This window comes from Marmota flaviventris, chromosome X, assembly GCF_047511675.1.
Source record: "Marmota flaviventris isolate mMarFla1 chromosome X, mMarFla1.hap1, whole genome shotgun sequence".
Classification (NCBI taxonomy): Eukaryota; Metazoa; Chordata; class Mammalia; order Rodentia; family Sciuridae; genus Marmota; species Marmota flaviventris.
Genome location: NC_092518.1, coordinates 72,783,853 through 72,808,784, shown reverse-complemented (window position 1 = coordinate 72,808,784; position 24,932 = coordinate 72,783,853). Strand labels below are relative to the sequence as shown.

General features: G+C 38.1%; 1 pseudogene; it reads right to left on the bottom strand.

Moving 5' to 3' along the window:
- Positions 1-1,867: 1,867 nt before the first annotated feature.
- Positions 1,868-10,172, bottom strand: LOC114091260 (protein N-terminal asparagine amidohydrolase-like; annotated as a pseudogene).
- Between the last annotated feature and the right edge of the window lie 14,760 nt (positions 10,173-24,932).

The following is a 24,932-nucleotide window of genomic DNA, read 5'->3' as shown; positions in this document are numbered from 1 at the left end:
CCTCCCCTCCCCTCCCATCTTCTATCTCTACCCCTTCTACTGTAATTCATTTCTCTCCCTTGATATTTTTTCCCCTTTCCCCTCACATCCTCTTATATGTAATTTTGTATAACAATGAGGGTCACCTTCCATTTCATGCAATTTCCCTTCTCTCTCCCTTTCCCTCCCACCTCTCATCCCTGTTTAATGTTATTCTTTTTCTCATGCTCTTCCTCCCTGCTCTGTTTTTAGTTGCTCTCCTTATATAAAAAAAGACATTTGGCATTTGTTTTTTAGGGATTGGCTAGCTTCACTTAGCATAATCTGCTCTAATGCCATCCATTTCCCTGCAAATGCCATGATTTTGTCATTTTTTAGTGCTGAGTAATACTCCATTGTGTATAAATGCCACATTTTTAAAATCCATTCATCTATTGAAGGGCATCTAAGTTGGTTCTACAGTCTAGCTATTGTGAATTGTGCTGCTATGAACATCGATGTAGCAGTATCCCTATAGTACGCTCTTTTAAGGACTTCAGAGAAAGGCAATAGCTGGGTCAAATGGTGGTTCCATTCCCAGCTTTCCAAGGAATCTCCACACTGCTTTCCAAATTGGCCGCACCAATTTGCAGTCCCACCAGCAATGTACAAGTGTACCCTTTTCCCCACATCCTCGCCAGCACTTGTTGTTGTTTGACTTCATAATGGCTGCCAATCTTACTGGAGTGAGATGGTATCTTAGGGTGGTTTTGATTTGCATTTCTCTGACTGCTAGAGATGGTGAGCATTTTTTCATGTACTTGTTGATTGATTGTATATCCTCCTCTGAGAAGTGTCTGTTCAGGTCCTTGGCCCATTTGTTGATTAGGTTATTTGTTTTCTTATTGCTTAATTTTTTGAGTTCTTTGTATACTCTGGATATTAGGGCTCTATCTGAAATGTGAGGAGTAAAGATTTGTTCCCAGGATGTAGGCTCCCTATTTACCTCTCTTATTGTTTCTCTTGCTGAGAAAAAACTTTTTAGTTTGAGTAAGTCCCATTTGTTGATTCTTGTTTTTAACTCTTGTGCTATGGGTGTCCTATTAAGGAATTTGGAGCCCGACCCCACAATATGTAGATTGGAACCAACTTTTTCTTCTATCTGACGCAGAGTCTCTGATTTGATATCAAGCTCCTTGATCCATTTTGAGTTAACTTTTGTGCATGGTGAGAGAAAGGGATTCAGTTTCATTTTGTTGCATATGGATTTCCAGTTTTCCCAGCACCTTTTGTTGAAGATGCTATCCTTCCTCCATTGCATGCTTTTAGCCCCTTTATCGAATATAAGATAGTTGTAATTTTGTGGATTGGTTTCTGTGTCCTCTATTCTATACCATTGGTCCACCTGCCTATTTTGGTACCAGTACCATGCTGTTTTTGTTACTATTGCTTTGTAGTACAGTTTGAAATCTGGTATCGCTATACCTCCTGAATCACACTTCCTGCTTAGAATTGCTTTTGCTATTCTAGGTCTTTTATTCTTCCATATGAATTTCATGATTGCTTTCTCTATTTCTACAAGAAACGCCGTTGGGATTTTGATTGGCATTGCATTGAACGTATAGAGAACTTTTGGTAATATCGCCATTTTGATGATGTTAGTTCTGCCTATCCATGAACAGGGTATATTTTTCCATCTTCTAAGATCTTCTTCTATTTCTCTCTTTAGGGTTCTGTAGTTTTCATTGTATAAAAAATAAGATTTTATTTTGAAAGTAATTTGAGAAACACTAATGAAGGAAGAAGACTTAAGACTCAATGGATATACATTCCAAATTTTTCTTCTTTTCAAACCCCGCTGATGATCTTTGTCATGCCAAAAAGTAACTTTGTTTAGTTATATATACATTTAGCATCCTGGAGGAGAGAGCTTTTCCCATAAGCCATTTTTTTTTTCTTGTAGAGGAGAGATTTATTTCTAGGAAACAGCATATTCATTGGAGAGGTGTATTTCTTTAAAAACATCAAGGTAGAACTGATATGTTGAACAAAGTGGCGGGGTAGGGGAGTGGGAGGGCTGGCCAAAGGGGAAGTAGAAAGTGCTTATCATCTTGCCACAACCAGAAATCCACATGTTGAAATGGCATCCAAGAATATGGGCCTATCTGACTTTGCACTGTCTTTGAATCATAAATGCTAATCATAAGGCCCTCAGCTAAAGCTTGGGCAGCTCCTTCTGGGGCCTCTATCTTGAAATGTGGATCTGTTTATCTCTGCATTGACAGCAATGCCATAAATTATAGGAAAGTGGTTTTCATTTTCTTCCCAGTCATTTAATTCTTTTTTAATATTCATGGATAGACAAGCTTTATTCAAATGTCTGCATAAATATGACTTGATGTCAAACAAGAAGAATTTTTTCCAAAGAGCTAAAATTTATGAAACAGTAAAATTCAGTGCTTCTCTTTGGTCTGCCTCTGAATTTAGCTGACCAACACATCATTATTAGTGAAGCCAGATTTAAAGTTAGGTAGTCAGTGTAGTTAGATAAATCGGGTCTAATGTGGAGTGAAATCTAAAATGGAGGCCATGCTGGCAATGATTCCCGGAAACGCAGGACAACTCATGGAATGTTAATGAAGTCCTGAAAAGGCCCTAGGCCAAAGTCCACCTCAAAGAAATGTTAATGAACAGCCCCCAGCAAAAAGGTGCTGACTCAGAAGTCCTTCCTGACCAGATTACTTCTTTGGCCCACCTGTGTCCCACCCCTCAGGCCTTCCCACCTACATTCCATCACTGAAAGAACTATAAAAAGGGGAGACAACATCCCTTCCATGGATTCCACCTCTTGGGTCCCCTTCTTCCTCCGGGAGAAGTCTTTTCTGCTGTCCTTTAATAAACTTCTAATTTCTACTCTGAACTTGCCTCGGCGTGCTTCTTTGGTGTTATTCTTCAACACTGGGGAAGCAGGGACTCGTCACCGGTCAACAGCGGTGACATTAGTAGTCTGCACTCACGTCTCATTTTCATCACTCACATTTCTCAGATCTTGGGTGGCATTTCCTATTTCTCTGGAAAGCTCTTAAATTGCATTTGGTAACAGAAGGACAAGGTTTTATCTGTTGATTTCTATTCCAGAGGCAAAACCACGTCCCTTGATTCTTTTGTTTTAATTGTGGCTGTTTGCAAATGGTGTGCAACTGAGGAACTTAATGTTAAAATACAAAAAATATGATGTAATCTCTGTGTGCTTAAGCAATAACTTCATTTTAATTTTTCATTAAAGAATTATTTTTTATTATTTCTCCACACAGAAGGTATAAAAACACCTGTAAAAATATTGAAAAAAGCTCTTTAAAATCTTAATCCAAGACAGGTACCGATGACAGGTACCTGTGAGATCAGGCAAGGTGGGCAGCGACCAAAGGAGGCAGATTTAAAAAGAACGCCCAAGGAGGCTTTATTTGAGATATCACTCTGGGAGGAACTATATCAGACCAACAGAGTGGACAGGAGAAGGGTCTGAGGAGAAACCATGTGGGAGCTTGACAGGACTGGGATTTTATGGGGCTCATGGCAGGAAGGGAAGGGTTTGGGACAGGAAAAGGGATTTTTAGAGTCCCTTGTCCAGCTGGAGTTGGTCAGGGGAGCTGGCTGAACTCCAGGATTGGCCAAGGGGTTCTGCTGATTGACAGGCATTAGTCAGGAGATCCCGCTGATTGACAGGTGTTCCTGCCAGCACCTGATTGATATTTCTTTCCCACATGGGCTGCTTTGTTCTAAGTCACCACCTCTGACCTGACAGTACTTTCTCCGAACACGCCTATAAATCCTGACACTTGGGAGGCTGAGGCAGGAAGATTATAAATTCAAGGCCAACATCAGCAATTTAGTGAGACCCTATCTCAAAATAAAAAATAAAAAGGCCTGGGGATGTAACTCAATGGTTAAATGCCCCTGGGTTCAATCTCCAGTACCAAAAAAAAAATTTTAAAGTTTAGAATAAATAAAATATTGGATGGATATGATACATCTATGATTTACAACTAAGAATAAAATGCTAAATTCTATGAGATAGAATTTCTGAATTATTTTGATAGGAATTTGCTAGAAGGAATCAGAAAAATTTCAGACTGAGAGCAGAGTGCATGCCTGGTGAGGGCTCCCTATGAGGTCTGTAACTAGATGCGAGGCCAGCAGTGCTTTTAACCCTTTTAACCTTTTGACCTGACCTAAATGCGGAAAGCAGACTGCCTTAAGATCTAATGGTAACACTGGCGTTTGTCTCTAAAACTCACTTTTAAAGCACCCACGTGCTACACAAGGGAGAACACAAGCTACAACCTACAACTGCAGGTCGCAGAAACAAGGCAAGCTGCTACCCGCCATAGGATCTTGGCCAGGCAGGGGGAATGCAGACAAAAACCAAACAAAATGCAATCGGCTGTGGACAATGGGCTACAGACTCCATATTGTTTGCGTCACCATGGTAACCACGAGATGCCTGTCCTCAGGAGCCGGCTTCCTGGTCCCGCCTCCAGCATTTTCCGGGCTTCCCATTGAGTCTTCCACAGCACACAGGACTTCTGGTCCCTCTTTCCAGCTGCTAGCCTGTATTTCCTGTTTCATACCTGCGGAAGCTGCCAGAGCTACTCAGAGCTTGCATTTTTAAGAATGCTCACCTGTAAATGCTAACGAAAGATATCTTTTTCAGGCAAAATCTCATTCCACAGGTTTCTATGTTGCAGCCCTAAATTTTAGTTAATTTTGAGTTAAATAACCTGACTTTTCTCTATAATTGTGTTACTAAATAATGTTCTATTGATGAGAGATACTAGACATGCTTCTTTGTATTTAACTTTTAATTTTGGAGGTTATGGGGATGCATTTGCTCGCCACAGGAACAAAAGCCGAAAAGGTTCCTATGATGGACAAAAAATTCCTTATTCTCATTCCTGACATTATAATTACAAAAAATAAATATGTATACATAAGGATCTTATTTCAGTTACATCAAGTGACATCACATATAAGAGTGCACTCCTAGTTAAAAATAAATTGAAATGGATCCAAATATTTTGGTTACATAAAGTTAATACATTTATAAGTTATGCCCTTATTCTTAATATATATTTTTCTAGGTGTTTAGATAACCTGTAGTTGTTAATCCATAAAATAATTAGCATATATGTCTAATTGTTTAGTTAATATATATTTGTCTAATTGTTTTTCAACAGAAAACCCATAATTTATATGTTTTATACGTACATTTATCTGATACTCTGCCTTTTAGTTACAGTTATTTGAGATAAATGTATTTTACTACTTTACTTTTAAGAAAAAAATAAAATCTTCAAGTAATTTGTAATTCTCAAGTTATTGTACAAACTTTTATAAGATGATAGACAAATATAATTCTGTCTACAAAAATATCTAAGGACTTTATATTTTCATTGAGATTTCTTATCAAAGTATAATAATTTGTTTAGATTCTAAGCCTTTAAGAAATTGTTTCAAAGTATAACCAGGAAAAATTCTAAAAGAAAAAGATGCTTCAACAGAGAGGAAGCACACATTGGAGGTCCTAAAAAGAAAAAGGAAATCATCTTTGGGTAAAACAGGGTATTTATATTCTAGATTTTAATGATAAAAATATTTTCCTAAAAACAGATCTTTATCTCATTATCTAAACAGATTATATAAAAAGTTAAAACAGTTTTTAAAAAAGATCTATATGTACTGGACTAACTATAAAAATTTTAACTGATTAATTCAAGGATATTTCAGGCTATTTTCCCAATTTTACTATGCTGATGTGAGATAAGATTTTTTGTCAATATTAAAATGTTAAGTTTATTTCCTTAAAATGGTCTTTATTGCCTAATGATTCTTACTATTTAAGACAAAAATTTTGGTAAATAACTTTACCTCCTTAATTAAACACTAAGTATATTAAACTGCTAACTTAGATCCCAATTTTGACAATTCTCCTTAGAGACTAATTTGATTGATTCAAAGACACTGTTGATTCTTACATATTTTGTTTGTTGGATAATTATAAGTTTTGGAAAAACATTTTATTAAGACTGAACTTCTCCAAATTAAAATTGTATGTTAATTTTGAACAATAAAGTTTATAAACTTTAAACATTCGTTGATATTATATAAGTTCTCTGGCTGGACCTATTATCTATAAAAAATATGATAAGATTTATATACTGCTCCCTACACTGGGAAATAACCTTGATCATATTTTTTAAAGACAATTAAGAGATATCTATTTAAAGGGTAATATTCTAAAATACAGAGAGATTTTGAGACCTTCTCTCAAAACAAAACAAAACAAAAAAGATTGAGAGTTCTTGCTAAATTGTTAGGATGGATCAACTGGTCTATATTGGGAAATTATAATAATTAATAAAAGGTAAATCTATTCTTATCATTTAAATACTTGGACTATTATATATAACTTAAACTGATGATATTATGGCTTATGCAAAACCTTTACTCAATTTTATTAAATAAAGAAAAGGGGGAATACAGGACCCCAGAGACACACACTAGATCTTATAAACTATTTTTAATTTTTTTCTTAAATTGTAATATTGAGAGCCTTAATGTTACTGAACATGATTCAGTAAATTAAATTAGATTTCAAAGGAGAGTTTGAACCAGTCATCATGATAATGAAGGAGAAACCTGGCTCAGGAAGGTAAATTTCCAGCTACAGAGTTTACAACCATGCAACTTCACGAGCTTGACAGGTAAGTAAAGATTATGAAAAGACTTGTATGGAGCCATTTCCCAGATCCACCTTTAATGTGTCTTTCAGTGTGGACTGGAAAGTCCACACGTAAAACTAGATTAATTGTACTGACTGTAATGGTCAGTTATACCTATACGTTAAGTCTATGGTAAACTGGCTGTCTGCAAGTATCTTTTGAGAAAAAGACAGCATATGAGAAACTTAAACCAGCCAATTATGTTGGTCTTTAGTGATTAAGACTATATCTGGACAATTGTTGGAAATATTATTAAAATAGATTTTTCTAAGAGTATTTACATTACTGACATACCTAATTAACTCCTTAAATGTGAGAATTAAGAAAAAAAGATGATAAATATCCTGTAGCCTGTAAGAATACAACTTATTGTATTATTAGTTATTGCCAGCTAATATTTCAGAGCTATAATATGCTGAAGTTAATATTCAGGCTTTAAAACAGGTGTATGTCAATTAACCAGACCTATCAAGGCAAACTGCTGGTCTCATAATCCCTGAAGTGACTACTTTAAATATTATTCCTTGTTTATTCAATTGCAGCCTTTGTGGCTATGTCTTAAAACTTACAATGTATGGATTTTCTTAATGTTTGACTTAGATTACTTCCAAGATCCTTCATGGTCAGATAAGTTCTGATGGAAGGATGAGAACTAGATTATAATGCTCTAAAAGATGATGTAATAAATAACATGAATGAGTCCTTTGCTCTATGGTTTATGGAAAGGCTTAAATGCCATGCCAATGAGAATGTCTGTTACTATGGCCAAATGCAATGCCTCCCAATAAAATTGGGGAAAGATTAAGAATCTTCTGATGAGTGTTTGGTGAAGTAATAATAATAACCTGGATCTTCCAATTTAATTGTGTTATAAAAATGATATGTTTTCTACTAATTCCTTTTGTGTTTCAATAGCAGATCATGATAACCTCGGACCAAGAATCCAGTGACTGAAAGATAATTTCCCAGTTACTTTTTTTACATATTAAGAAAGGGGGAATATCTGGGAGACCAACCTTGCACGTGACTGAGTCACACTCCCCGGCTGGGTGATTGAGGCTTCAGGTAGCAGATGCTGCTAGATGCCCTGCCTTTCTTGGGTTCTAGGGTAAGTGTCTCCTGCATGGCTGTGTCTTCCTACTGTAATGCCAGATTCGTGGGACCCCAATAGACCTCTAGGAGCCTAATCCGATGCAATCACACAAGAGTCTTTATTGCAAGCTCAAGCCTGGACTCACAACACTTTCTGACGCAGTGGTCCCAAGGAGTGAATCCTGGTCCTTTGTTCAGTGAGATTTTATAGGTTTGGGGGGATACTCTATGCATCACAACATCACACATCAAATCATTTCATACCACGGGAAAATCACCAAACAAATCTGAAACATGATTAGCACATTCACTGGTGGGAGCAAGTTGGGTAGGGGTGATTGGTTAGTACAAGAGGGGGATTCCGTTGAACTGATTGGTTTAGGCCACGAGGGAGGTACATGCTAAACTACATGGTTTCCCAACATGTTATCAACCACCATAAACTACTGGGGGGTCATCTGGTATCCCAGGTATTTTCCCTGTCTCGTGCTGATTGGTGGTTTCTAGGGGTTTGCTATGGGTCCTCACCTAGCCTGACTGAGTCAGGGACACCTGGTGCAGCAGATCTCTCCTGATATTTGTAGACAAACAACTCAGAAGGGTGGGTATGTGCCTAGGAGTGCTCTGTGGGCTTTTCCAAGGACAAGGGTCACTCTCCCTTCCTTGTACAGGCTTTGCTCTGAGGTAGTGGCTGGTTTCTCAAAAATGGAGTCACATCAGTTTATCACTACAGCCCCATGGGTGGAGTTATGCTCACCTGTTTCTTTGTAATATTACCCCTTGCCCTGTTTAGGATAGAATGTTCCATGGAAACACCTTATCTTACTGTGCCCTTGGATGTGGCCTACCTGACATCATGAAGCTAGACTCAGCCCCCTGAAACCTGACCCCTTGCCTCATTTGAATAGCTTCTCCTCAATAAAAGTGGTCAGCATGGGCTCGCTCTCTCTCTCTCTCTCTCTCTCTCTCTCCCTCTCTCCCTCTCTCTCCCTCTCTCCCTCTCTCCCTCTCTCCCTCTCTCCCTCTCTCCCTCTCCCTCTCCCTTCCTCTCCCTCTCTCCCCCTCTCTCCCTCCCCTTAAGGTCAGAGGAACCCTCACAGCAACCCCAAAGAAAATGGTATTTCTGTCTCTTGTGTGGTTATTTTGTGCAGCCCAGTTAGCCCAGTCCCCCTGGAGTGACCCCTGAGTGTTTTAATCACGAATGAAACCCGGCACGGGAGAGTGCTCGGGCAGCATTCCATGGTGGAGCCAATGCTCTACTGCTGTCCCTGGTCATTTAATTTTGTCACATATAATGTAACTAGGTCATCTTGTTTGTCAAATTCATTAAGAAGTTGGTAAATTTTTGTGACAACTGCCTGTCATCACTGAAGCCTCCCATGAAGTGTACTTTCAGCCTTCCACTTGAGCCTTTGAGTGTGGTTGGAAAAGGCTTTTCTGGAGTTCTTGATCAAGGGGAGGCTTTGGTGTCAGTTCCATCACAATGTGTCAGGCAAGTAGCCCCATTACCTACCTGTATGCCTCAGGACCAGTGGGTGGCATCATTAGAATCCAGAATGGAGATGGAGCCTCCAGAGGCAGGTTGGCTCCCTGGTGGACTGCTGCAGGCTCACTCACATCCCATCTACCAGCAGCAGGCATAAAGGAGATGGCTGCCTCACCAACCCAGGTGCTGCTGGTGTCCCTGCCCTTTAGGCCATTGCCTCTTACCCGGCCTCTATTTGCTTTCTTAATTTATAAATATAAAATGGTCAAAATACACTAAAACCATTCCAATGGATTCAGTATGTTAAAATGCCTTCAACATAATACAAAATGTAGGAGACAATTATGCTGTAATAAATTTGGTAACAGTCTTGTATGGAATATTGACAAACATGGCATTATAAGTAGCAACTGTTAGCAATATAGAAATCAAATGACTTGGAGAAATACTATTTGTTTTCCAAACATGTCAACAGCTCTTTCTTGAAAAATGTTCATGGCTCTGAAAAGACCACTTGGTTTCCAAAAGTTTTGCTGCAGATATACAAACCAATCATGGGCATCACCCTGGAGGCGTTCTTACAGTTAATTTTGTGGTAGGTTTTCTTGGTTGTCTTATGTAACAACTAGTTTTCCAAATATTTTTATAACATTTTTCTAAAATTTGATAATAATTATAAATAGCTCTGATGAAGGTGGTCATTCATCCTTAATTCAGACTTTAAAAGAACATTATTCAACTCATCATATGTTAGCAAAGGGATCTGAAACATCTACTGAAATTAACCCAAGATTTTCTTTTTCTTTTGATGCAATTAAAGTGATCATATTTTTATTTTCCTCTACATGAGCCATCTTGTATTCCTAAGTGTATCCTGATTCATCCTTTCAGGTTATTCTTTCAATATAATACTGGATTAGACTGATATTGTGTTACTCACCTTTGCATCACTATGACAAAAATATCTGAGATAATCAACTTACAAGGAATAAAGATTTATTTTGGCTCATGGTTTCCATAGTTTCAGTCCATGGTAGATTAGCTCTAATGTTTTTGGGCTTGGGGCAAGGCCAAACATTATGACAGGGATCTTACCTTGGAGCAAATCTTCTTACTTCTTGGTAGCCAGGAGGCAAACAGAGAAACAGGAGATTCACAATATGCCTCTCAAGGGCACAACATCAATGACCAAACATGCTTCCACTAGGCCCCACTTCCTAAAGATTCTATCTTTCAACAGTGCCAAAGGATGATGACCAAACCTGTAGCATATAGGCCTTTGGGGTCATTTAAGATCCAAACCCTAACACTATTTCATGTAGGGTGTTTGTATCTTCATTTATAGGCATGACTGCTCAGAACACTACCATTCTCTCTTCAGTGGGCTTTATCAAAATATTGTATTTTCTTTATACAAAAACAACTTTTAAATAGAATAGAAACTTTATTAGCAGTAGAAATACCTATTGTTGACGATCTGACAAGAAAAAGCCCTGGAAAGCAAACCGCTTGTGATGGTAACTCATCCATTGCCTGTTAGTTCCATTCTTAGTCCTTATATCCTTTCTTAGGGGAGGGGGCAGATTTAGTTCTGTAATTTTAATTACCATGTTTTATCAATATTTCTAATTTTATTATCATAGATATTTGAAGTGGAAACTCTTTTCAGTGAAAATATTTCCTACTTTGTTTTTCTTCCTAAGGTGGTTACTTAAAGTTTAAGCCAATTTATTCACCCATTCTCAGTTTGGGTATTTTTCTAGGAATAAGTACTGTCAAGAAAAAAAAATTAAACTTGTTAAATATATAGGGATGTTTTATATGTTAATAACTGTTCTCATTTTTTGTTTGTGTTATGTGTTTGGGGTATACATAGTCCTCTTGGAGCCAAAGAGTTTACAATGGTAGGACATCTCAAGCAGGATGTAGATTAATCAGTTGGTCAGGTTAACAGGGCCCACAATGTAGTTAGTACACAGTGAGGCTCCAGATGCTCTAGGGTTCCCAATCCAGTCCAAATAGTTCAGTTTAGTCCTTGGTTTTATGGGGAGCATCTGAGGCAATCATATTTTAAAAAGTTAAGTTTGTCCACAACATCAGTTGATCATCTTTTTGAGCATAGAGGACATCTGTCTTTCATAGCATGTCTTAGGCTTAACAGTCTGATCATAGAATCACAGAAAGACAGCACTGAGAGGTTTTAGTTTTATTTTCCAGGAGGAGGGGAACACAATTCTTTAAAAAAAAAAAAGCAGTGCTGAAAAAACAAAATCAAAAGGGATCATTAACTTTCTCCTTCTCCCATGCCTCTCTAGATGCTATTATTTTTCTGCTGCTGTGGATTGACTCTCATTTAGTAATCAAAACTTTGCATTGAAAGTACATGTATGAAGACACGAAGGATGTGACTCTACTTTGTGTACAACCAAAGATATGAAAAATTGTGCTTTATATGTGTACAATGAATTGTAATGCATTCTGTTGCCATATATAACAAATCAAAATAAAAAAAAAATAAAAATAAACCTTTACATTGAGATTATTGACATTATCTTCCATCTGGACTTTGCACACCAATGGGAAGTTTAAAAACAAGCTTAAGGGAATATCAGCTACCACTAACTTCTGAGACTAAGAGCATAGATGAGAAGCCATTAGAAGGTGTCTCAAGGAGCTGGGGTTGTGGCTCAATGGTGGAGCACTCGCCTTGCACATGCGGGGCCCTGTGTTTGATCCTCAGCACCACATAAAAATAAAGGAATAAAATGAAGGTATTGTGTCTAACTAATAAAATATTTAAAAAAGTAAGGTGCCTCAAATCTTTGAAAACACATAGGTTTACAAAATAAGCCTAAAACTAAGACCCTCAGGCATTGTTTTTCAATATCCTATTTTCATCCACATATTTTCTCTGGAAAGTTGTACATACAAGGACAAAACACTTTTATAAAAAAAAATGTATTCATATAATGTAACCTGAAAACCATACCATGTTTAAGAAATGTTCATACATCTTAAACTTTTAAAAAATTTTAAATGGGTTCACATAACTTTCCATCTCTTACTATTTAATAGCTATTTTAATCTTTCATCTTTTTGAGTCTTTAGGAGAGGGGTGATAGAGGTAGAAGGACTTTAAGGGTTTCCCACAGACAATGTCAATAACTGTAAAAGAAGGGTGTATAATAAAAGGAAAGGAACAGACACCATGATCAAACATATGATAACACAAATGAGTTCCATTTTGGAGAATTGCTGCGCTTAGACACTAGGATGCTTGTCAAATATATGCAGTCCTGTCTGGGGTTATATTGTTTCCTCATATCAGCTACTTAAACCTGTCCTTAATTGTCCATCAAAATTCTCATCTCTGTGGATTTAAAATAATACATTGCAGAGAGAGTCCATTGTGTGCCCCATGATTTGAGCACACTGATGTGTGGCCTGGGCTACAAATTTGGGATTGTTATCAGATGTGATATGCTCAGGAAAACTGAGCATAAACCAAATGTGATCTTGTAGGAAGTGAATCAGTAAAACACTGTCAGGAATGACTAAGCTAAACTTGGAGAAAAATGTAAATTGCAGTCAGGATCTAGTGAAAACTTCTAGATAGGGTAAGAGATATATTGGTATTTACCTGCTGGGAACATCTTGGCCCATTGGTTCATGGAATCTGAAAGTAGTTTTGAATAGTGGTTTTAGCCTTGGCAGGATCTGGTAGGCAGGACAGCTTTATCATGCTGTTTTGACACATGGTAATAGTGATAGTCCATGCATATAGGCCACATCTAGTATGTTGTCTGAAGTCTCATGTTCAGGAGGCAATTGGTTGCACATCTGCTTCCTCTGGAACAGACATTTGAGTCTTCGTTTAGGTAATAAACATTGTCTCTTCCTTGCTAATAATTGCCTTCTTCATCATAGTGGCTTTTCTAGTGAGCATCCATGTGAGTAACATATAACTTACTAGGAGGAGAATTGATTTTTACCCCAATGTCATCTCCACAGGGGCATTAGTATTTTAAGGTATGATTATTTTTATTTTGTGTCAGAAACTTTAAAATTTCACTGTTGTCTGAATAAATGACATGAAAATTAAGTTTAGATGTCTCTCAGAAAAAATATATTCACATTCTGAACACCCAACTACTTCATAAAGGTTTTCTTTTTCTTCTTTTCAAGTGAACTTAGGACCATCTTAAAGTGAAAATCTGAATTAGTGAGCATTTCTTACAACTCTGCCTCCACCTTGTGTGGAGGAACATTTCAGGGGATGCCAGAGTTCACAAGCATTATCTTCTCTCTCTCTCCAAGCTAGGTTGGTGATGTAGTGTAGTGGCAGAGCACTTGCTTAGTTTGCACAAGGCCCCCGGATTCCCAACAATGCAAAGCAAACAAACAGAAAACCCCTTAAAATTTATTTAATTTACTTAATTTTTTTTAGGTTATAGATGGACATAATACCTTTCTTTAAAATTTATTTTTATGTGATGCTGAGGATTGAACCCAGTGCCTCTCAAGTGCTAGGCAAGCACTCTACCACTTATCTACAACTCCAGCACTTTTAACTTACTTTTTTCAATCATAAAATATTCTAAAATATTGCTAGATGCCATTCAGTAGAAAAAATGTAAGTTCCATACTGTGGGAGGCTGTCTTGATCATGGGCTGAGCATCCTTTCTCAGCTTTGAGTAAGGGAGGTATTTAGTCTGGCATTGCACACCACATGCTGTGCAAATCAAGTGGCCTCCACCTTCACTCGACAAAGAAGTTTGCTTTAGCCCCAGACTTGGGTATTACCCAATGGGATTGGACAACCCCCCTTTTGAAATACTATCCCCTACCTTATTTGGTGAAGAACATTCCATCGAAGCTCCTTTGTGTGTCTCCCTATAAAATGAAGAAATGCTGTGTGCACACTCTTTCCCAGATGACCCTTAAGTTCACAAAGCAGTTCCACCCTTGACCTGAGAAACTCATGTCCATGTGATGCGTGATTTATTCCTTGTTTTCTTAGTTTAATGTTGCAGCCAGCTCTTTTGTACCCAGTTCATCTCATCAGCGCAGGCAGCTGGAGAGACCATACTTTCTTTCTTTTGGTACTGGGGATTGAATCCAGGGGCACTTAATCAATGAGCCACATCCCCAGCCCTTTTTTATATTTAAAGACAGGTTCTTGCTGAGTTGCTTAAGGCCTCACTAAGTTACTGAGGCTGCCTTAGCCTCCTGAGTTGCTGGGATTACAGGTGTGTGCTACTGTGCCTGACCTGTAAATTATTTATTTTCAAGTGCTTGAGTAGTTAATTTTGAATATCATGGTAGCTAATGATGGACACATAAAGCACAGAAACATTCTCAAGCACATACATAAGTAGTTATAAAAATGAAAAAAAATGTTTTTGTTTTATGGGGAATTGGCTTTATATGCTGGTCCAAGGCTGGAAATAAAAGAAGCATGTGACAGATCATTGGGCAGGAGCAAAGGCTTGGGGAAGGTGGAAGCGGGGTGTGGTGGGGTGGGGTGAGAGCTGGGGAGCAGCCCAAGAGCGTCTTGGTGTAACTGGAAAAGGCAAGTCCCTATCTGAAGGGAATAGTTCTTCCCTAATCACCTTTGAACTAAGGTGGTTCATTTAAATCATAAAGGGACTAGGCCTGCCAGGTCTAGCTTCTAAGGCAGAAGCTTATCCTTCCCTGTATATGGACCTTCATTATTTCATGGATCAACAGTGTTGTTTCTGTATATTGGGGAATAAAGGGTCAGGTTAGAAGTGGGGAGAGACTAAGCCACCCTGATCAGTATGTGGTGGAGATAGCTTTGAACCCCAAGTGAGGACACCAAGCCTTCCCAGGAGCTCCTTTATTTTTCATTGTGGAATCCTACGTCAGTCTTTTCTCTGCCTCCCTTTCGTCTTCACCTGTCAAGATAAGAGGAGAGGAAGAATGAGGTGATATTTGCTATGGTTTCAATGTCGTCCCCAAAGTTTCATGCACAATATACTTAATTCCTCAATGCAGCAATGTTGGGAGGTGGACTCAGTGAGAGATGTTTGGGTAATGTGGGCACAGCCCTCATTAATTGGATTAATGCCTTTCATTTGAGTGATTTCTCACTCTCTCAGGACTGGTTTAGTTATTGGGAGAGCTATCTGTTACAAACAAAAATTATCCCTCATATTTGCTCTTTTCTGCATACTTCCACTTCTCTTATGCTTTCTGCCATGAGTTGAAGTAGCATGAGACCCTCATTAGATGTGACTACCCAATTTTGGACTTCCCAGCCTCCAGAAGTTTGAACCAAAAATAAAACTTTTTTCTTTATCAAGTTCCCAGTCTCAGGTGTTCTGTTATAAAATGGACTACACTAACATGAAGGTCCTCTTTGTAACCCATAGCACCTGAACCCTTAGGTTTATTTACCCTCCAGGTTCAGCATTTTGGTGCACAGTTCTTGAATATGAGCTTTTGACTAAATTTCACTCAGACCTAATGAATGGGAATAGAAAGAGACTACCTCTAAGAGCAGTGTGTGTTTGTGTACAAGATTCAATTCATCTTCAAGTTCTGGGGATGTAATGTGGGTCTTTCCAGTCCACCACATACAAGGGAGTGCACATATTGTATATGACAGCCTTGGTCCTTGCAGCTCTTCCAGTTGACCTCAATGTTTCTTTTTCCACAGGTTGGAGTAATTGGTGATGAGGAGGATTAGTTTCTATGAAGGAAGAAAATGAGCCTGATGTCCAGACACTGGAAATCTCAAACCTCATGCCTTACATTCAAAACAGCAGGTGGTAAGCTACCACAGGAGTAAGTGTCAGAATCTCAAGATGGTTGTTTTGGTCTATAATAACAAAACCATATATAAAATTAGAAGTTTTCATCAGTTTTAAATCAAAACCTTAAGAAGTAAGCAAGATACAAAGTTGAATATTATTCCAAGGGAGATTACACCCTGATGTTTAGTGATGTTTTTTCCATCAATCCTAGTTGGCAAAATACCCTATAGAAATGGCTTATCATTATCCTAGGTTTAATAGTCAAGAACCATTGGCAGCACAGATGTGACACTTTTCTTAGCAAAACTCTGTGCCTTCTTAACACTATTAACATGCTGTAATGCAAACAAAGCAGGTATCCCCGGAAAATCCTGCTCTCCTTCCAGGACTCAGGAATTACTAGTCTTACTAATCGAGCACTTAATTGGCCATTTAATCTTTTGCTCTTTGATCCTGAAACTTATTGGGCAGTAAATCCTTGGTTTTGATAAAGGGTAGAGTGACCATGAGCTGTTAGTGATGTTATATTTTCATGTAGCATCATTGAAGAAAGCCAGGCATAGTGGTAGGAGACTGAGGTGGGATGATAACAAGTTTGAGATCAGCCTGGCAACTCAGTGAGTTCCTGTGTTTAAAATGAAAAAGGGCTGGGGATTCAGTGGTAGAGTGCTTGCCTAGTATGTGTAGGCCCTGGGTTTAATGCTCAGTATTGCCAAATAAAAAATTTTTAAAAAAGGATCAAAGAAAATGAAACTTCCAGTTATCAACAAGTGTTGAGCTTGACTGTATTATTGAATTGCAAAACAAACAAATTTCATAATCAGGGAATTAAAGAATAAGAATTACTAATTCAGGGAGTAAAAGGTGATATTATATCTTTGTAAAAAAAAACATTGTGTAGATACCCAATTTAGATTTTAAAAAATAATGGATGTTGTTTATTAGATTAGCATTTTTTCCTAAGAGCAGATAAATCAAGATATAATATATGCATCTTTAAAGAAAAACACTTAGCTTAAAGTGATCCGTTGGGATTTAAGACATACAACATGAAATTAACTGAAGCTATGTAATTATTTTAAATATCAGAAAATGCAATTAGAGATCAGTTTCCTTTTTTATATTAATGTAAACATAGGGAACTTATGTAATAAACATTTGTGTGTGCATGTGCTCTTGTGCCTAGATTATTTTCTTGTATTCTTGTAAATTTAATCCTGATAATTATACATATAAATAGATATAGAACTGGAAAAATTAACAGACTTTAATGAATTTCTAAGTTAATCTTCATTTTATAGATAAGGGTATAGAAACAAGATTGATTTGCTAAAGTTCTTGTAGTTACCCATTGGCTAGAATCCCAGGGTATGTGTGGATTTGGAGGCCATTGACAAAGGTTGAGGGAATAACATATATAATAGTTATAAGAGCCACCACTGTCTAAATAATTTTATGGCCAACTATTGAGCCCCATGTTTTCTAACCCTTGCCAATAATTTCTTGGTGAATGTCCCCTCAATCTCTTTTAAGACCTTTTAACCAGACACAGAAAAATATTTAGAAAGGCACTTGCACAAACTGTCCAGGAGAGGGCACCTGTTTATTTATTTATTTATTTTTATGTCTTGGACAGTACTGGCTTTTTCTGTACTTAGGAATTTGTCAATTAAGTTTTGGGTTGTGTCACAAACTGATTGATCTGACCTTATCAAAAGTTTTAATTGAGCTTGATAACCAGTAATAGTGGCACGAGTGAACCTGGAAATCTGAGTGTGGATAAAAATTCTATCATGTACTGTTCATACTCCTTCATTGTAGACCGACCCAAGGGTTGACCATGGTTCTTCTTGGGGCCACTCAGGCCCCTTTGATTATGTTCAGATATGTTATTCTGTGACAGGGTACCCAACATAGGCAAGTCAAATCTGTTGGAGCACCCAGCTGAGGAAGGAAGGCTATTGGGTGTTTGTAATTTTTAATCTCCACCCCCTTTTTCTCTCCCTTAGGCAAAGTAGCTACTGTTAAGGCACTCTGGAACAGAGGTTCTGAGGTAATGCACCCACCATACAAGGTATCAATTGCCCTTACTAAATTTAACAAGATTACCTCCTTTATCACAAAGGCAAATTAAACAAGTTTCTAAGTCTCTTTAGACAACTAGGCAAAGTGATCCCAAGGGACTCTACCTTGTTTTTCATTAAAAACACAACTCTCAATAACTTAATACTTTGTGAGCTTTCCACTGATGCCAAAGACCTGCTAAGAGCTAATATTAGTCAATGGGTGCAACACAGCTAAGAGCGTTTCCGATGATTTTATGAGCCCAATGAAGGGGCAGAGTAAACAGTAGCCAAGGACCTTTCTTAAAATCCCTCTGTTGGATGTCAAATTTGATCCACTGAATGAATTCAGCAAAGGAGTTGGAAGTGAAAGCAATGGCCCCTCTCTGCAAAGCCAAAATCTTGTATAAACAATCCACCAATGTTTTATTCATCACTGTAATCAAAGACCGACAAGAACAATTTAGAGGGGGAAACGTTTTTTTGGCTCATGGTTTCAGAGGTCTCAGTCCACAGATGGCTGTTTACTCCATAGCTCTCTGCCTGATATGAGGTAGAACATCACGGCAGAAAGGTGTGGTGGAGAAAAGCAGTTCAGGATAGGATACCAGAAAGCAGAGAAAGACTTCACTCACCAGAGACAAAATATATACCCTGAAGGCACACTCCCAATGACCCATTTCCTTCAGGCACACCCTGCCTGCCTTCAGGTACCATTAATCTGATAGGGATTAAAGCACTGATTAGGTTACAGTTTTCATAACTCAATTATTTTACTTCCAAACTTTCTTACATTGTCTCACACATGAGCTTTTGGGGGACCTCATATCTAAACCATAACAGCCATCAACCTCCAAAGAATGTCTCGTGGCTTCTGCTAGCACTTTCCAAGACATACTAATGTGGCTGGCAAAGTGTTCTGTGGGATCTTCTAGCATTTACCAAGACCCATTAACAAATTGTTCCATGGGACCTTGAAACTCTTATAAAGGATCTGCTAGCACTCTTTGGGAATGCTCCATGGACTTCACTAGCCCCTCATTGGCAAAGTGACCCATAGGGTTTTCAACCTACTATGCTTGCTGCATTAAGTTTTCAGGAGCTCAGCTAGCTCAAAAGAACTAAGCTACCAGCCATCAGAGTAGCTGATTTTGACAAGTCCAAACGAAAGTAACAATCAATCCTTTAATCACTTATTGTGATAATTTAAGCAAGAAGCTTCATCTGTTACATTTTTCCCCACAAAACACTATCTGTGCCAGGTGGAGTGGCATACTCCTGTAATCCCAGTAGCTCTGAAGGCTGAGGCAGGAGGATTGCAAGTTTAAAGCCATCCTCAGCAATTTAGTGAGGGCTTAAACAACTTAGTAAGAATCTGTCTCTAAATAAAACATAAAAAGAGTTGGGGATATGGCTCAGCACCCCTCGCTTCAATCCCTGGTTCAAAAAAGAAGGGAAAAAAACCCATCAGTTGTGGGTCAGTACAGACATGAAGATCATCTTATAGCCAATGGAACCTGGAACAAAAGGTTTTTGCAATTTTATGGAGTAGTAATACAGGTGGAAAGGCTAGAAGTGGAAAAGTACTGAGTACTGAATCAGAGTGGGGAAAGATGTCTAAGAATATCCTTTCCTTCTCCATAAAGAGGTCATGGCAGAGGTGCCTGATGAAGGCCTATGTCAGAAGCTCAAATAAAGTAGCATCTGAATAAAAGCATCTGGCCTAGGAATGTGGATATGCATAAGAGTATGGCCTGATAGGTGAGTCTGAGTCCTTGACTGCAACTACCTTCAGAAACTGTAATTTACTGGAGTGAACCAAGGCTGCTATCAGAGGGGCAGCTTTCTCCCATGAGGCCTGAGAGGCAAAACTTTTACAGTTGCCTGAAAAATCACAGAGGTTTTAAGCTAAGAGCTAGATTCATCAAATAGAAGGCATGAACAAAAGTATGAACCAACTAAACCTAATAGACATACACTTTACCCAACAATGTCCAGAATACATATTCTTAAGTATACATGACAAATGTTTTAGGTCAGACCATATGTTACACAATAAAATAAACTAAATAAATTGTAAAAGATCGAAAGTATACAAAGTAACTTCTCTAGACACAAAGGAATGAAATTAGAAATTAGGAAAGGAAAACTGGAAAAATGTAAACAATTGAAAATGAAATAACACACATTTAGAAATAAATGGGTCAGGGGTTGGGGGTTGTGGCTCAGAGGTACAGCACTCCCCTAGCATGGGTGAATGAGGCCCTGGGTTTGATCCTCAGCACCACATAAAACTAAATAAGTAAAATAAAGATATTGTGTCCAACTACAACTAAAATAAATTTAAAAAAAGAAATAAATGGGTCAAAGACAATTACAAAGAATATTGGAAAATAATTTGTGATAAATAAAACAAATACAACACACCAAAACTTATGGGATTCAGCAATAGCAGTTGCTATTGTTGAAATGCCCCTTCTAAAACTCAAGTTGAAATTTAATTGCCAGTGTAACTGTTTTAATAGGTAATATATTTAAGAGGTTTTTAGGTTACTAGGGCTCTCTCCTCATGAATGGATTAATGTTGTTATCACTTATCTTTGGAGAGGAATTCTGATAAAAAGGATGAGTTCAGCCCATCTTTTCTCTCTCTGTCTTGCTCAAGCTTGCTAGTTCTCCAGCCATGGTGTGACAAAGCAAGAAAACCTTAAACAGATGCAACTCTTTGGTATTGAACATTCCAGCCTCCAGAACTATGAGCCAAATAAAATTCTAGGATTTTAGGTTTCTGTTTCAAGTCCATGACCTATATCTCCCACAGTGAATTCTTTTCCAATATATCCCTCTACCAATAGCAACTTCTGTCTGTCAAGGAGTACATTATACATACCTGCAGCATTTCTCTGCCACTATGATCTTTGAGGAAGTCTTCCTTCTTCCACTCAATCTTTCAGTCCTCCACCTTGTTCTAAGATATTACAGTGTGTTAGTCAACTTTTCATTGCCATGACCCAAATACATGAGAAGAGCAACTTAGAGGAGGTAAGATTTTGTTTGGCTCACAGTTTCTTAGGTTTCAGTACATGGCTGACTGACTCCATTGCTTTGGACTTGAGATGAGGCAGAATATCAAGGCAGAAGAGCAGGGCAGAGGACAGCTGCTCATTTCATGATAGCCAGGACAGACAAGAGGGCCAGAAGTAAGGGTTGTGAAACAAGATCCTTACAGGCCACACCCCCAGCAACCTATTTCCTTCATACAGGTCCTCCCTTCCAATAACACATTCAAATTATTAATCCATCAAATGGGTTATCCACTGATGAGGTTACAGAATTCATGATTTAATCATTTACTAAAAGCCTTTCCTTCATCTTGTTGCACTGGGGACCAAGGGTTTAAGTACATGAGCCTTTGAGGAAAGTTCCAGATCTAAATCATAACACTTGGTTGCTTCTCTTCACTGACCAATTTGCTGAGAATTTTCTAATATTTGTTATCACCTCCACTGCCTGAGTACTGTCCACTGAAGCAGAATGTAAAAATTGTTGGAATGTGAATATATGATTAAATTTGACCTGAGACATGGCAGGGACCACAATTCTGAAAGTTTTCTATACCTATCAATCAAATTCATAGAAGGCCAAGACCAGACACAGTTTAGGAGAATTTCTAGTAATGGGCTGAGCCTGGTAAATGATCATAGGGTGTTACATGCCCACAGTATCCATGTGACATTCACTGAGAATGCTGAGCCTTAGAGGACTGTGATGGCCATAAGGGGACAGTATCCTCATAACACATTGTGGTTCAGAGCCTACATTTTTCACCTGATAGTGCTCAACCCCTCTAATGAATACAGGGGAACACATGATCATAGTGCTAATATCTGAATATTAGTGTCCTCGAAAAATTCATATGCTGAAGTCTTAACCTCCAAGGTGATGGTATCAGGAAGCGGGTGTTGGGGATGCAAAATCAAATCAAGATGGCACCTGGCACTTTGCCAGGAGGAGTGGTTTGTGAAGCAACGCCAGCGAGCCATTAAGATGATGAGGACTCCTTATTGGCTGACTGCTGTATCTAGATGATTTTAATTAAGTTAAGCTGTGTGTAATTAGTTAAGTATATATACTTCTGCTGTCCAGCAGAGAAGCGGCTCCTGCTACCTCGGGTGCCCACTACTTTGAGTTCTCGCTCAGTTCCTGCTGAGTTCACTTGCAATAAAGTAGTTCCCGTTTCAGCCTTCAAGTTGCTCGTCACCTTTCGGTTATTTAGCCCAGCCAGACTACGGCAAGTGGAACCTTAAGATGGCTATTAGGTATCAATGGCATAACCTCATGAATGCAATTAGTTCCTTTATAAAAGAGAGCCAATAGAAGTCCCTTGCTCATTCTTCCATATAAGGTTACAGTAATATGGCCAGGATCCTCATTAGACATTGAATCTGCTGTTGCCTTGATCTTGGACTTCCCAGCCTCCAGAACAGTAAGAAGTAAATTTCTGTTTTTTTATAAGCCACTGATTTATGATATCTTTTAGCAGTTCAAACAATCTAAAGACATATAGAATCCACATTATCAATGGCAGTAGTGTACCTATAGTGCTGAAAGGACTGTGAGTGCTTTACTTGTTACATGATGATGGCTGCAGTATCCACATGATGCACAGCATTAGGAACCTGTAATATTCATTTGCCTGGAAAGGTTGTTGCTGCCTTATGACAATAGTGTTCAGTGACAATAGAGTCCTAATGATCTGCATGGTATAGGAGTCCATTCTTTTCATAAGACCTGGAGATCTTAGATTACTCACAGTTCACATTACTGCACTTCCCAGTGTTGGTGGTGCCTCCAGGTGACATTTGACAACACTTAAGCTTAGATTTTAGCCCCCCATCACCTCATTCCCTTTTTGTAGTGTTGAGGATCAAATACAGGACCTTGTACAAGCTGTGCAAGGGCTCTACCACTAAGCTACACTCCAGCTCTCCCATGTGTTTTATAAAATTTTTATTTGTTCTAATTAGTTATCCATGACAGTAGAATGCATTTTGACATATTGTACACAAATGGAGCACAACTTCTCATTCCTCTGGCTGTGCATGGTGCAGAGTCACTTCAGTAGTGTAATTGTACATGTATATAGGGTAATAATGTCTGTCTCATTCTGCTGTCCTTCTATCCCTACAGCCCCACATCTCCCCTCACTCTCCTCTGCACAATACAGTTTTTCTTCATTCTTCCCTACCCTGCCCCCCAACCCCACCATGGATCAGCATCCACTAATCAGAGAAAACATTCAGCTTTTGGTTTTTTGGGGATTGGATTATTTTACTTAGCATGGTATTCTTTAGTTCCATCCATTTACCTGCAAATGCTATCATTTCATTCTTCTTTAAGGCTGAGTAATATTCCACTGTGTATAACTACCACATTTTCTTTATCCATTCATCTGTTGAAGGACAGCTAGGTTAGTCCCATAGCTTAGATATTGTGAACCAACAATAGAGCTGCTATAAACATTGAAGTGGCTATGTCACTGTAGTATGCTGATTTTGAGTCCTTTGGGTATAAACCAAGAAGTGGAACAGATGGGTCAATTGGTGGTTCTATTCCAAGTTTTCTGAGGAATCTTCATACTGATTTTCAAAGTGGTTGCACCAATTTGCAGTCCCACTAGCAATGTATGAGTGAACATTTTTCTCCACATTCTTGCCAAAACTTTTTGTTGCTTGTATTGTTGATGATTGCCGTTCTGATTGGAGTAGATGGAATCTCAGTGTAGTTTTGATTTCATGTCTTTAATTCCTAGAGATATTGAACATTTTTTCATGTATTTTTGATTAATTATATTTCTTCTGTGAAGCATCTGTTCAGTTCCTTAGCCCATTATTGATTGGGTTATTTGTTTTTCTGGTGGTAAGTTTTTTAAGTTCTTTATATATCCTGGAGATTAGTGCTCTCTGAAGTGCATGTGTTAATGATTTTTTTCCCATTCTGTAGACTCTCTCATCATGTTATTGTTTCCTTTGCTGAAAAGAAGTTTTTCAGTTTGAATCCATTCCATTTATTGATTCTTGATTTTACTTCTTGCATTTTAGGAATATTGTTAAGGAATTCAGGTCCTGAGCCAACATGATGAAGATTTGGACCTACTTTTTTTTTCTATTAGGCACAGGGTCTCTGTTTTAGGGCCTAAGTCTTTGATCCACTTTGAATTGATTTTTGTGTATGCTGAGAAATAGATGTTTAATTTCATTTTGCTACATACGGATTTTCAGTTTTCCCAGCACCATTTGTTGAATAGGCTATCTTTTCTCCAGAGTGTTTTTATCACCTTTGTCTGGTATGAGATAAATGTATTTATGTGGATTTGTCTCTGTGTATTCTATTTTGTACCATTGGTATACATGTCTATTTTGGTGCCAATACCATGCCACTTTTGTTACTATTGCTCTGTAGTAAGTTTAAGGTCTGGTATTGTGAGGCTTCCTGCTTTACTCTTGCTGAGAATTGCTTTGGCTATTCTGGGTTACTTATTATTTCCAAATGAATTTCATGATTGCCTTTTCTAGTTCTGTGAAGAATGTCATTGGGATTTTAATAGGAATTGAATTGAATCTGTATATGGTAGTATGGCCATTTTGACTATATTAATTCTGCCTATCCAAGAGCATGGGAGATCTTTCTGTTTTCTAAGGTTTCTTCAATTTCTTTCTTTAGTGTTCTGTAGTTTTCATTGTAGAGGTCTTTCACCTTTTTTGTTAGATT